Genomic DNA, 13,843 nt, shown 5'->3' on the forward strand with positions numbered 1-13,843 from the left:
AAATTCCTTAAGGTAATTTTGACTATTCAATTTTTCACTTTAGGTACTGACTTTGGAACCTATTTCCCAAGTAGGGTGCAGCTTCATAATAATTTTTTTCTCAGAGAAAAAAATTTCCCTACCATTTGAGTATCTCCAGCCTTTTGCCAATATTCCTTCTTCTAATTTCAGTTTATCGTTTCTATATCCTGCTTCCTACTCCAACTTAGAAAAACAAAACTGCAATAGCTGGGTCAAATATAATGTAATTTTTTAAAGCTTAAATATGGACTAAAGAAACCAAAACAATTCTTTTTTAATTCAAACTTTAGTGATTTAGCAATGAAAACTCATTGCCTTGCTAATGACCCTAATATATGATGCACTTCAACTCTACCAGACTTTTTCATTTTCCAGCCAACTGTCTCCTGTCAGCTTTTGTTTGAAATTTCTTTACTCCTGAGGATTTCTGCCAAACTCTCAATACCATGAACTCTGCATAATCTCTGTAAAATTCAAATCCTGGGCTGGCTTCTGCAGTCACCCAGGTCTTTTTTTTTTTTTTTTTTTTTAGCTCTTTCCAATATAATCTGTGTATAACCTGGAAATAAAAATGAATAGTATTATCACTCTAAAATATAATTAGGAAAATAAATTTCTCATAATCACGCAAATTAATACATTTATCTTTAATACTGTCAGTGAAAAGATAAGACATTTTTTTATTCTTGATGTTTTATATTATTAAAGTTGCTGTATTTAAGCCTTCAAGGCCGTTGGTACTTTGTCTTGTCCACACCAATAGTCATCTTCATCTACAATCGAAAGGAGACTCGACTAGATATTCCTCTTCAACAGCCAATTTTCAAAACAGCCTTCTATAATAATAAAAGAAGCATGTGCATTGTAGAAATTAGAAAATACAGATGAGCAAAACAACCTTTAAATGAACTTTCACATTCTCATCATCAGAGATGAGCAGTGTTAATTCAGCATCTTGATACAGTGATATGTCCTATTAGGGCTTTCCCTTTGCTCCAGATACACATATTCAAACACATGCCTTTACCAAAATAATATTATATTCAATATACTCTTTTGAAACCTGAGTTTTTAAAACCCTCACCTTTCCATTCCAATAACTTTTCATCTCATCTAACAGCCAGACCAAATTCAGATGTCCCAGATAGACTGCAGCTGGTTTGTCCAAATTACTATTAAATCTAGAATCTTCAACCATTTTTTACTTTAAGTTATTTCTCCGAAGCTAGTTATGACATCCTTCTTACCTTTACCAAACTGCGTACCTCAAGTCCATTATCTAAAAAGCACCAGGACTCTTCCTCTGAGTCCCAGTATATGTACAGTTTTATACAGAGGCAATAGTAGTTACAGCAGCAGCAGCAACTGCAATAGTACAACCACCTTGCCCTTGGAAATGTTTCCTTACCATATACGTACTAAGTTTAATACAAAGTAAAACCTTTGACTTAGTAAGCAGCTCATCCTCAATCTGGAAACAAATAAAACCTTCAAATTAGAGGCCATATCATTCAAACTGATTGAGATCTAAATAAATTTTTGACTTAATATGTAAATATTAGCTAAAACATTAAGGATAGTCCGGATGGTAAAAGCAGTAATACCAACTCCCCAGGCTAGTTATTAATATATTTCTAGTATTACTATTTTAGCCTATATTCTAAACAAGTATGTGTGCATAAGAAATCTTACAATATCCAATCCAAACCTTACATTAAAAAAATACAAATTATATCAATCATAGAAAAGGCAGAGCTTTTATTCTTATTTTAAATGAATGTTTCAGCTTATACAATTCCTGTTTACATTTCAGTTGAGAAAGAAGATAGGAGCAGTAAGGACAGGAAAAATGGGGATTGGAAAGATTTGATAAGAAAGATAACACAGAATAGTTTACAGTCTAAAGAAAGCAGAAATAGGTTGGTAGAGGGCCAGATAGAAGGGAAAATTCAAAGGCATATTATAGCCAGTCAAGAAACCAATGAGAGAGCAGATATACAGTAGCAGAAGTGGCCCTTCCACTGAAGGCACCTCCTTAGATTAGCAGAATCAGGGCTATTGCTCACTAAGCGCTTATTCAAGTTCCATGGATGAAATAAAAATAAAAACCAAAACTTTTAAATGTGCTTAAAAGAAATTCAGAGAAGTCAAATTCAAAAACATATCTCTACTCCTTCATTCACTCCCAAACATTTGGTGCAATCCCCAATGGAGAAAGCACTATGCTCTGAGCAATAAACATGCATACGTCACACATTCCTAATGTCAAGATAATTATTATCAAATTAATGGTATCTCCTTTTTAGCATATCAGTAGGATTCTTAAATGATAAAATGTGCTTAAGACAAGAAGCAGAAGGAGGAGGATGAGGGGGAGGAGAAGAGGAAGGGAAAGAATCACTACCATCACAACTAATTTATTACTTTACCCAGCTCAAATAATATTCTCAATGGGCTAAAGTCTGCTAATGAAGTCATCTATTGAACAAACTACACCACTAGACTCACAGTGAGGCATAGACATAACCAACTTATTTACTGATCCATGATCCCAAACCTAAATATCAACTTGTTGGAAAAAATATGTGCATTTAATTCTTAGCTGTTATGTTTCAGATGCAGGATTTTTTTAAATTAAATTTATTGGGGTACCAGTGGTTAATAACACTACAGGATTTTTAGGTGTTGACCCTTTTCTTAGATAAAAGCCAATATCTCCCATCCATCTGCTTACTGGTCAAGTTCACTAAATGTGTCCAAATTTAAAGTCTAATTTCAGTCCTAATTACACTTAAATATAGGCTCCAAAGGATGCAGCTATTTATAAATGCTGATGCACTGGAGACTGAAGTCTTCTATTTAGACCCTGAAATAGCAGAGTGGGAAGAGCAAAGACAATACCACCACTTTGCATGAGCTTGTCATGGGAAGCACTGAGATGGCAGGGGAACATCTGCTTCCAGTGGCAGGAGTAGACAGATGAAGGAGAAAAGTAAGTTCCTGTTACCCACACTGAATAATGCCTAACACGGTAATAAGAGACAACCGTGCTTATAAGCATTGTCATTTTTAAAGCAGAGAAAATCAGCCCATTAAAAATCCTGTGGTGGCACATGTAAAAATAAGAGCTATTAATAGTTTTCTTTACCTGAAATTACCCCAGAGTGTGAGTTCAATAACTTGTTCTGTAATTCATTTTGATCATCACATGTTGTTGGTTTGTGATCTTCAGCAACGTGTTGAAAGCTCTGCCTTAGAAGTCTGGCACTGCTTCTTTATAGGCCAACTCGTGATTTTTTTTTTTTTTTCCATCTTAAAGGACACAACTATAGAAATTGTGTGGCACACCTGTGTCAGACCCAGGTTCAAATCCCAGATTACTACAGGTACTTCCTGATTCTGCAATCACCAGCAAGTTACTGACCCAGTCTTTGATTCAGTGGCCTCCACTGTAAAACAACCATTCAAACACCGTCTGGTAGTGTTGTTAAGACACAAAGTAGGTAATGGTGTCAGTACAGTGTCTAGCACATAAGAGGCACTCAGTTAATGGTGGCTATTATTATCATTAGTGTTAATAACTTTCTCCAGTTTGTCTATGCCTGTTTTAGGTCCATCAGCAAAACTGGAAAAGAATTTCAAAAGTTTTATGCCCAATCATGCCTTTACAACCCATATTTCAGATGTTCTTTTTATTATAAGTCTCATTATTTTGGGGTCACAGCTTAGTAAGAGATTTATACAACTTCTATACAATTTCCTAGTTTCCGGAAGGTAATTTACCTATGAAAGCCATCAATCTCAGACACTCTACTTTTATATGTCTTAACTGTACATCAATCTGTTATTAAGCAAACCAACAGACATACACAAAAGCACACCAACAGACTCTCGCCAAACTTACCAGAAGGAACACAGAATACAATCATTGCTCTTTGCTACTGGCCAATCATCTGCTGTCACCGATGCTAGACCCCAACACGACTGCTTCCAGGCTGACACAGGGAAAAACAATTGGCTAAAACATTTTGTTCTAGCCACATACTATTTGGTTATGAACAAAGCAGTCACCACCTTGTAATATTAGTGATACTAAGGTCCAAAGGGGGACGTAGCAGTGAATGTCCACATGCATTCCACATGACAGTTCAACTCATTAAGTGGACAACTGCCCTGATCCCTTGTTAAACACGACACCAGATTTCAAAGTGAAAGCATGATTAACATTTGTCCATGTTTCCTCCTCCATTCAGGCCGTTTGTACAGATACTATCCTGAGGCAGCCATCTCGATAAAGGCCCGTTTCACCCTTCCTCCAGCTACCATATCCAAGTGCTTCAGAAGAAGTATTAAATCGAGGTATCTTTTTTTTTTTTTTTTTTCAGATTTAATGTGTTTTATTGATTAAAATATTACATTTGTGCCAATTTCCCTTCCCTCTGCTCCCCTCCACCCGGTGGCCCCCCTCCCTCCAGTTGTCCCCCCCTTTTAGATTATGTCCATTAGTTGTGCATACAGTTCCTCCCAATCTCTCTCCGTCTATTCCATTCCCTCCTACCATGATCCCCAATTCCTATATCGTCTCCCTCCCTCTCCCCACTCCCCCTCCCTGTTGACCTCCCCCCACTATGCTTCCCTTACCCACAGTTCCTTTTCCACTCTCGTTGCCTGTTTCGTTTGCCTTTGTTTCATTTCCCTAGCTTCTGTTTTTTTAAACCAGTCCCTTTAACATCTCATATAACAGTGGTTTGGATCTAATGAACTCTTTCAGTTTTATTTTGTCCTGGAAACACTTTCTCTGTCCTTCTATTCTGAATGACAATTTCGCTGGATAGAGTATTCGTGGTTGTAGGTTTTGGATTTTCATTACTTTGAATATTTCTTGCCAGTCCCTTCTTGCCTGTAGTGTTTCCCTTGAGAAGTCAGCTGATAGTCTAATTGGGACCCCTTTGTACATAATTCTTTTCTTCTCTCTTGCTGCTTTTAAGATTCTCTCTTTATCTTTAATTTTTGACATTTTGATTATAATGTGTCTTGGAGTGGTTCTCCCTGGGTCCAGTCTCTTGGGAACTCTCCTTGCTTCCTGGACCTGCATGTCTATTCCCTTCCCCAGGTCTGGGAAGTTCTCCTTTATTATATTTTCACTCAATTTTTCAAGTTCTAGTTCATCTTCCTCATTCTCTGGCAAACCAATGATTCTTATGTTGGGCCTTTTATAGCTGTCCCAGAGGTTTCTGATCCTCTTATTGTTGCTTGCCATTTCCTCTCGCTGCATTGGTTGACTGCTTGTTCCTTCTCCATATTCCAGTTTGTTGAAATGAACTCTGGATTCCTCACCATCTGTCTCGTATGTGGTTTTGTTCCTTTCGTTATGAAAGTTTTTCGCTTCTTTCATATCTTTTTCCTGCTCTTTTGTGAATTCTGTAAGCCACCTGATAACAATGGCCCAGAACTGAGCCTCTGACAGGTTTCTTATCTGTTCATCTGTCAGGTTCTCTATCTGCTGTCTGGTGAGTTGTGCCACCGGGATCTCTATATTTGTCTGCCACATTTTGACAGATGCGTTTTGTTTTCCTGGGCTGGCTGTCCGGGGCGGTGCCTGTGTACGCGTCACAAATCAGCGACCGGCTGGCGCCTGCCTGTCCGCAACCTATTTCGCAGCCCTGTGGTGCTTTCTGTGGGGGCGGGGGTCCAAGATGGATTCACACAGTTATTCAGCTAGGAGACCGGGATCCGTCCTCCCGCCCCCCTGGGCCTCACTGTTCAAGGCGATGCTGCGGCTGCTCTCCCCAGCGCCCGGAGTCGCGCACGCCAGGGGCTTGATTGGAGTCGCGCACGCCAGGGGCTTGATTGCCTCCCAGATTTTTCGCCGCCCCGCCCGCCGCTCCGCAAACAGCTTTGCCTTCTTTAACTCTTACCTGCCCAAATGGCACCGCTGGTTTATAACTTCATATGTTGGGCTTCCGTGTAGTTTTATTTTCTGGAATTTCTAGTTATCCTTTGTTTTGAAGTAGTTGTATTCCTCTATAGTTGTAGAGGAAGACCTAGCGTGTCCATCTAAGCCTCCATCTTGGCCGGAAGTCCCTAAATCGAGGTATCTTTGACTACCAACATACATGTCAGCCAATCAAAGCTCTCTTAATTGTTAATAGCATCCTGTCTCTCAAATGCCACCCCCCCCCCATTTTTTCTGCTTCACATATAACAAGGTGTAAGAGACCACAAGAGAGCATTTGACAGGTTTTACTTGGCTTCTTGCCATCAGAGGCATCCAACTTTGTGGGTTCAAAGCAGTGATGGGTCTCATTTTGTCATGAAAACAATCTCTCCAGCCAATCACACCACAGGTCTAAGGGGGTCAGTCGGAACTGGAAAGGTAACAGGGAAGATAGACGCTTCATTTTTAAGTAAAGAAATATCTGTCCAAAAAGCTGGAGTAACGAGCTTCCATCTTCATGTGACTATGACTTGGCTTTTGACCTCTTGCCTTCTAAAATGACATGTTCCAGAAGCAAAAGATACACAGCACTAACAAAAAGACATCCTGGGTGTTAATAAAATAGAGACAACTGGAATATATGTATTGTTTTTAGGACACATACACAAAATGGAAATGCTATTGGCAGACGTGGTCCTGTTCTCCTACACCCACTCGTTACCCTCTCCAAGGCCTGGCCTGCCTGTCAGCCCACCCTGCTCTCTCCTGCTGCTCCTCACTCAGAGCCTGTATCCCGGCACCTAACCTCTACTATCCTCCCCTTCTCCCGTCATTCGTTCCATCACCTCTCTCCCACCTATTCCTGTTTTTCTTCCCCACTGTCTGCTCAGGTGTCCCTATTATTACTAAGAACATTATTATCAGCTGCCAAAATCCCAGTGTTCATTTTATGAAAATTATCTATGGAGGGCAGAGTTTTAAGGAAGATGGAGTCTAGGAAAGTAAGGGTGACCATGGTTACCACCAACGGTCAGAAAAGTATCAAACAGCTGTGGTAGAATTCGTCTACAGGGCTATGAATGACAAATGACTGAAGGAAGCAGGGACTGATCAAATATTTTATTTTCTAATACCTCCTAAATGCATGGCATTTTTTTTCTGTTTGCTCATTAGTTTCCCATGTAATAGTGTGTGTGTGTTGTCAAGACAGGAGACTTTAGTGATAGCTCTGAGTGGTAGTCACTGTGTGGAGTAGTCTTCATGCAGGGTTTTCTTGAAGAAGGTTGGATATACTTAATATTTGGTCTGCAAGATTTTGTTGATTCTCATAAGAGAATCACATGTTGGTTTCTCATATAAAATTCAGCATGCAAAAGTTTTTTTTTAATGATTTTAACTTAATGTTTTTTAAATTTAAAAATAAAAATACCCCTATGTGCCTAAGAACAGGTTCTATGTTCCTTCTCCAAGACTTGGCATAGGATTATGTAAAATAGATTAAAGTCTGTAGTAAAATGCTCTTCCTTTCTATTGGCCATTCACTCAGCGAATGTTACTGAGTAAACAACAATGTGTAAGCTATCACACTAGGCTTTACGGAAAATAGGAGTGTTCAGTCACAGAGTCAGCCTTCAATGAGAGGCATTTATACAATGTGTGTGTATATGAAAAGCTACAGCAGAAAGAAGAAATTACCATAAGTAGGACATAGAGCAATCTGGGAGTTCAGAAGAAGAAATCCATTTCAATTGAAGGACAAAAAACAGTGATAGAGGGTAGTTCAGACGAGAGGCTATTTCACTCTGTACAAGCATTTAGCATCCATGAACATCCCTGGGTGGCTAAATCTCCTGTATTTTACAAGTACTACATCTGTTGCTATTATTCTTCTTTCTAACATTTCCCCAGTTACCTCCTTCATTCTCTGAAATGAAAATATTCAAAAAATAAGGATTTAAACTCTTAAATTACAATAAAGTTGGTAAAGGGACAAGAATACAAGTATAATTCACTCAGCTAAACTTCCTGTCCTTTGTGTTTGATAGCAATAATCCCATAACAACCAGAAAACACACTTATTAACAAGACTGGAATTATTTTAATTAGGTATCTCCACATGCACCAACTGTCAAAAATCAGACTGTTTTGAAACAGTTGTTAATGAGTTAACACGGCAAACGTTTTCCTGAATTTCAGGGGGAAATCTATGATTGAGACAGATGGATAAGAGCCTGGCCCTGCTGTGTAGCAGAGTAAGAGCCTTGTGGGCTTAGAAATGCATTTTCCACTGGGATCCAGCAAAACAATCCTAGAGACACCCAGAAAGACAATCAGAAACTTTGGCAACATCTGCTACATTAAAAGTTCAAAACCTGGCACTAGTAAACATCTAATTATGAAAAGAAATGCTTTAGCTCAAAAACAAGTCTAAATTTCAAAGTCTTCACATCTAATGAGAACATCAGAAGTCAAGGTCTACCCTTAGTCTTCCAGTTAGCCTGGGTGCGTTTATGCCCTACCTCTACTAGACTGTTCCCTTGGACAAGAAACAAGACTGATCATGGAGTTCCAGTGCATGTCTCACTTCCTCTTGGAAAACAGGTTTTCAGTTCACTATTAATTCATGGAAATGCTTTAATCCTTTTAAAAGGCTGTTAACAAATTTACAGAACTATGTCAAGGGTCAGTTTTGGCCCTTCGAGGAAGTACATGCCCTAGAAAGTCTAACCTGTGTTAAAGAGGTGTGTATATGGCCTGCCTGAAGGAAGGAGGAGATGTGTTAAAAAGCAACAACTAAAAAGAAACATATTTATGTTTCAGAAACTAGATAAATACTAATCCTTCTTGGTGCTTCACAGCAAGTCTCACCTGTCTATTGAGAGTAAATATGTCACACACACACATACACACACACACACAAAAAAAAATAGCACACTTGCGCTGGCCGTGTAGCTCAGTTGATTTGAGCATCATCCCGATACGCCAAGGTTGTGGATTCAATCCCCAGTCAAGGCACGTACAAGAATCGACCAAGGAATACATAAATAAGTGGAACAACAAATCAATGTTTCTTCCTCTCTCTTTCCCCTGCTCCCTCACCCCAAATTCCTCTGTCTAAAAAAAAAATTAATTTTTTAATGGCACACTAGTGTAAAGTCACTTATTCTAACTTATTTTCTAGCCTAATTAGGAAGGAAAGTAATAAATACAGTTTTCTTTCAGCCTATTTCGTCTTTTCCTATACCTGGGACAAATATACTTCTGGAGAAAGGAGGAGGAAGAAAAACAAACACAAGTACAGAAATGATATTTCCAAGGTTTACTGTATTTCTCCAAGGTTGTAATGAACAAAGGCCTTTCCCCAGCATGACCGTCCACCATGCCCAGACTCCCCCAAGGTTTGGGAATATGAAAGAATTATTATGTGTACACACACACACACAGTGTTTTATACAAGGTTTTGGTGTCTGGACAAGAGCAAATGCTTTTTGATTTCTATAAGGCTGAGGGTCAAGGTAGGTGTGGCCTAGTAATCCACTGAACTGCTTCACTAATTCAATTTTTCAGAGTTCTAATCTTATTTTACAAGAAAGAAAAAACTTTAAGTTGTTACAAAGCACAATAATATCTGCAGTCTAGGTACTTTCAAAGTATAATATGCTTTGTGATTTGCACAGATAACAACACCAGGACTAAATCACACTGGTGACAAATTTCTTATCTCCTCTCGTTTTCCAGTTCTCACACAGCCAGTCACTTCTTTTGGTCCTTGAGGGCCATTCTGTTGGACCTGGTACAATGCCAAGTACCACAGCCTGAGGAACTGAATTGAATGTCACAGAGTCAACATCCTCTCTAAGGGAAGTGAGTTGGGTAGAAAAATTAAGGCCACAGGGTGTCAATTAACTCTTAGAATGACAAGTAGTGATAAAGTTGGTTCTGTTCAGTAAGAGTATTCCAGAAAAGATGTTTATGAATTCTTAGTAATCTCTCACATTTTGGTTACATTATGGAAAAATTATAATAAAGTCAGCTATAGTTTCTGTTTTTCCTGTTTTGTAAACACATTTTTATAGAGTAGACCTAATTAATAAAACACTAGGAAGTGGACTTCCTTAAAGTTGCAAAGGATTGAAAAATAATAATAAATTAAGGAAGCTCCTAAAACATCACTATTGTGTAGCAAACACAAATTTTCTGTCCCATTTCCCAGTGAATTGTTTTAGCTCCTCAGGAAGAACAAAGAGATTGGATCAGGTGTCTTCTATGGTTCATTCCACCTAGAAGACTCCGTAATTCTCATGGTAATGTTTCAGCAAACATTTGAAGAGAAGTCCCAACTTTTATTTTAAAAGCTCAGTCTAAAAGTCAATGCTTTCTACATCTGTTCTGCATTTGACCACAGGCCACCAACATGTGCTGGAAATTAGCCTACAATTAAAATGAACTTTTCAAGCAAATTCTGAACTATCACCTCAAACTGAAAGAGAATGTGAATAAGGAGAACTGCTTCTCATGTAGAGCAGAAGGCACAGTTACTGGAAGTCACTTATGAACCAGGCAACAGAGTATTTCCTGGGTAGAATTTCTTCAGATCATGTTTCATTATTCATTACACTTGGAGCCGAATCCTTTCTGAGCTACCGCAGGGTAAAGAAATCAGTTCCAAGCTTCCAGCTGCAATTTATGACTCTTATCCTTGCTTCCTTGTCCTCCCTGCAATGTTATACAGTATCCGCCTTCAAGATGTGGGAGTTTCCCTCCACCCTTCTCCTACTGTGAAAAAACGGGTGATAATCATTGGAAGAAAAATAACAATTGTTAAGTAATATGATTCTAAACTTAAAACTACAAGAGAGGTCGGTCTCATAATCACGCCTGTTGTTTAGCGATTCCAATATTATTGAAGAGCTGGGAAAAGTGTATCTTTCAGAATCAAAGAAACCCAGAGTAGAGGGGCCATCTAACTCAACCCCCTCCTTGATGTCTACACCCCATCAACAGCGCTCCTACAGCACAAAGCTGAGCACCTCTAGTAACAGAAAACACTACTTTCAGAGGTAGAACAGATATCCTGTCTTGAAACCATGCTATTTGAAAGTTCTCCCTTAAATGAAGCATACATGCCAAAACATGTTCCTGTTATTCCCACCAACTGGTCCTTGCAATATTTTTTAAAGTTATACTTCAAATACCATAAAAATTACCCCACCCACACCTTTTAAGAAGATGTGAAATGGGATAATCCTTCAAATATTTGAGGACTATTACATGCCTCTTCCTGTTGCTAAATATATTCATTTCCTTCTGCCATTCCTTGTTTGAAATAGTTTAAAAATCGCCCCTGTCTCCCACTAACTTGACTGCAGGGGCTATCCTGAGCATACTCCAGTTGATCTACATTCATATTAAAGTTATGCTTTGTCATAAACATGCTTAATAATGAATAAAAATAAATGATGACACCCTAGTGAACATTTGATTGTGAGAAAGGACATAGACTGCGTAAATGAGAGAAGAGGAAATTGTGACTCCTAAGCACAGACCCTAGTAATCAATTATGATGTCTGGGATTCAAAAAGAATGAGTTCATTCAAAAAGGAGTAGCCAAGAGTTGCTCAAGGAATACGAGGGTACCAAAACTGGTATTTAGATACAATTAGGAAACTATTTAAATTAAGAGTTTAGGATACACTTTGAGGATAAAAAGATAAAATGTCTAGAAATAGAGAAAAAATAATTTAATGAACTAGCAAGTAAAGTGAATATATAGGGTAGAAGTCCTTCTTTTTTAAAAAAAAATTTTTGAAGGAAAAAATCCCATCTTTAAACATGTAAAACTCAAAGTAAAATTCTCCTCTCCTTGGATGGAATTAAAACAAATCAAAACAAAGATAACCTGAACAACTGTTTCTAAAAGAGCAATTTGGGTGTGTTATTGGATAAGGCAATTTTTACTCAATTCCTTTATTTCTAAGTTTGCAAAAAAAAAAAAAAAAGTAATGGACTAAATTCTCTTGCTTTACAGGTAAATTTTTAAATATTCTAATGAAAATCTGTTCAGAAGACATTTTTTTTAAACATATTCAGCAAAACTCCAGATCAAATTCTTCTAACAGATTTTGGATAAAAGTATTACATTTTTATGATGTTTTGTCACCCTTAAAATGTCTCTCAAGTCCAGCTGCAGTCAACGACTGCCACACTTGTAGATTCTAGCTATCTGGAGCCAGGAAAAGCAACTGCAGTTATTCAACTCTTAAAGGAGGCATCCCTACTCACAGTTCAGCCATGTTTATTGTATTTAGTAACCTAAAAGCAAGCTTCTCCCAATAATCCATTCCCAAAACACAGTCTTGAGAAAGAATTTAGGTTCAGACTATCATCCTTATCCAACCTCAGAACCTCAAAGAGGTTCTGCAAATAAAGTGTCCCTCCTGCAAGAGTCCATCAGAAAGCAGTGCTCATGAAAGCACCATGTTCCTTGATGACTAAATAAGAACTCCAACTTTTCCAAAAGACACAGAATTAAATGGTGCCTTCAGGAAAGTACTAGTTTCCCAGCAACAGCTGTAATGTCAGGTGAATGGCCTTCACTACTGATGACCTTCGTTAGTTGCAAAAGCAGCGTAAGTAGGGCCCTCAAAAAAGGAGTTCCAACCACGTTAGGAACTACAACTACGGGGAGGTAGCAGTAGCAAACAGAAATGAATGTTATAGCCAAAACATTTGTTTTCCTTACGAGAGATATGAAAAACAACCAAAACTAATGTTCTTTGTTGCCAGTCTGAGATTTGGCAACAAAATTTAACACACAAGTCTCCAGGATCCTGCTCTCCAAAAGTTCTAAACACCACTGGAGTTATTTCAAAATAATCAAACGTTTAAAGCATTGTAATTTCAGAGTAATAAGAAGAGTACAGTCGCATAAAAGTTAGAGAGAATAGTAGGGCAGTAGGGCAAGTTCTACAATTAGGTTGACAGGTCACTAACCCTTATACCTTGTCCTGTTTGGACAGGAAATCTGGGACTTCATAAGTCCCCCAAATATATGCCTTGATAGAGGACACAAGACTGGCTTCAGACACCTAGAAGTCTGTCATGTAGAAGATGAATGACGGCCATGCCAGATGCTCAGAATCACCATCTTAGTCCAGCTTCGCTACCCCTAGAGTAGAACTCTTGCAAAGTGCTTCAGATGGTTAGCAGATCTTCCTGCCTGCCACCCGTTCTCCACAGCGACTCCTTTCCAGCTCATATTCTAGCATGCAGCAAGAGAAAGAGACAGCAAAGATGGTCATGGTTCTCTGCCAACTTTGGAAAACATTTCTTGGATGTTCACTGGCTCCTAAACAAAACCAAAACTCCTTATTTTGGCATGCAAAGCCTTCACAATATGACCCAATCTATCTTTCCTGCCTTGCCTCCTTATAACTTCCCACCAAACTCATTAAGATCCCCCCCCAGTGATCTTCTCCACCTACCAGGTATGCCAGGTGTTTCCACAATTCTGTGCCAGATATACCCTTCCCCCATCCTTCCTCCACCTGACGAAAGTATACTCCTGCTTTAGTGCCAGCTCTACTCTGGGTTAAATTTTCTTACTCGACTGCTCTTCTGGTCATTTCACAGTGTCAGCACGTACTGTGGTTTCTATAACACCTTCTCTTTCTGCATTAGGAAATGGTGATACTTGGTGACAGAACAGGCAGGGAATGGGTCAGGTGGGCTGCAAGTAGACAGGAATACAAAACAGTCAAAGACAAACTTTCTCCATTTAATGTATTTTAATATAAACCCCTGGTTGCCAGCTTTTTGAAAAATCATCTCACTTGCTACATTATTTACATCTCTAATGCCTGGGAGCACATTCAGGTGCACTTC

This window comes from Furipterus horrens, unplaced genomic scaffold (genome assembly GCF_987537825.1).
Source record: "Furipterus horrens unplaced genomic scaffold, mFurHor1.1.pri manual_scaffold_11, whole genome shotgun sequence".
Taxonomy (NCBI): Eukaryota; Metazoa; Chordata; class Mammalia; order Chiroptera; family Furipteridae; genus Furipterus; species Furipterus horrens.